This window comes from Trichosurus vulpecula, chromosome 3 (assembly GCF_011100635.1).
Source record: "Trichosurus vulpecula isolate mTriVul1 chromosome 3, mTriVul1.pri, whole genome shotgun sequence".
NCBI lineage: Eukaryota > Metazoa > Chordata > Mammalia > Diprotodontia > Phalangeridae > Trichosurus > Trichosurus vulpecula.
The window spans coordinates 401,579,867-401,581,511 of NC_050575.1; positions in this window are offsets into that span (position 1 = coordinate 401,579,867).

Below are 1,645 nucleotides of genomic sequence, written 5' to 3' on the forward strand. Positions count from 1 at the left end.
CTATCCTTACAGGCCATCTTCAGGGGCCAGCTTTTTCAAGAATATATATGGACATAAATCCACATGGGCTCTTGAAGCCAGAAAGGTAGACAGAAGGCAGCCATTGTATTTCAGTTGTATCTTGGGCACCAGCACATGGGTTGTAGGAGGTTTTTTCTTTTGCTTCTAAGATTCCTTCCAGATTGAAATCAATGATCTAATGACTTATATCTGTCATTTGTTTTAAGTTTTCTGTATATATGGACATGCACATATATGTGTGTATATACACACATACATAATATTCAAACATATATGTGTATATATGTGCATGTGTGTACATACACACACACACACACACACACACACACATATATATATATATATATATATATATATATATATATACATAATTTAGTTGCTGGGAGAGATGCATATAAAGACAGGAATAGGAATGGGTGGGGGAGGTCAAGGTTGATAGCCTCATCCACTTCATCTAATCCTTTTATTCTTTACCCTAATTTTTATGGAATTTCCAGAGCTGGAAGGAATCTCAAGGGACTGGACCAACATAACCCCTTCCCACTTCAAATCCCCATTACAACATGCCCAACAAGTGATTATCCTGCTTCTGTCTGAAGACCTCCAGTAAGAGAGGATCCACTAGTAACAATAACTAACATGTATATAACCCAGTGAGATTTGCAAAATGCTTTATAGATGTTATCTCATTTTATCCTCATAAAAACCCTAGGATATAAGTGCTACTATTATCCCTATTATACAGTTGAGGAAACTGAGGCAGACAGGTTAAGTGACTTACTCAAGATAACACAACTAGTAAGTGTCTGTGGTGGGACTTGAACTCAGATCTTCCAGACTCCAGGTCCCAGGGTCTATCTTACTAGCTAGATAGCCACTTAGTTGGCACCCCTACCTCCCAAGGCAGTCCATTTCAGGATAACATGAATTGTTATGAAGTTTTTTCCATACATCAAGCCCAGTTTACCTCTGTGTAACTTTCACTTGTTCCTATAGGGTCAATAGAACAAATGAATGCTTCATTCACGGGGAAGCCCTTCAAACATTCAAAGATAGCTACTGTGCCCCTTGAGTCTTCTCTTCTCCAAGCTATACATGCCCAGTTGCTTCAATTGATCCCTCTATGGAATCAGCTCAAGTCCATCCCTTTCCCATCCTGGTGACCTTCCTTTGGGCTCTCTCTAGCTTTTCAATGTTCTTCCTGAGCTGCAGTGTTCAGATGCAATTTCACAGAGGATATGCAACAGGACTGTTACTCTTTATTCCTGAAAATTATGACTCTCTTATCTCTCAAGACAAGATGACATTTGGAGTTTCTTGGCTACATTATCACACTGTTCATTCATTCACTCACCCATTCATTCATTCATGCATACATGAATGTGTTTATTCAGTAAGCATTTATCAGCCACTTACTATGTGCCTATACTGTACTAGGCATAGGAAGACAGAAAGACAAAAATGAAATATTTTCCACCTTTATGGAGCTGTATTCTACACAGGGATTATTTATTCAGTCATTTCAGTCATATCTGACTATCTGTGACCCCATCTGGGGCCTTCTTGGCAAAGACACAGGAATGGTTTGCCATTTCCTTCTCCAGCTCATTTTACAGATGAGGAA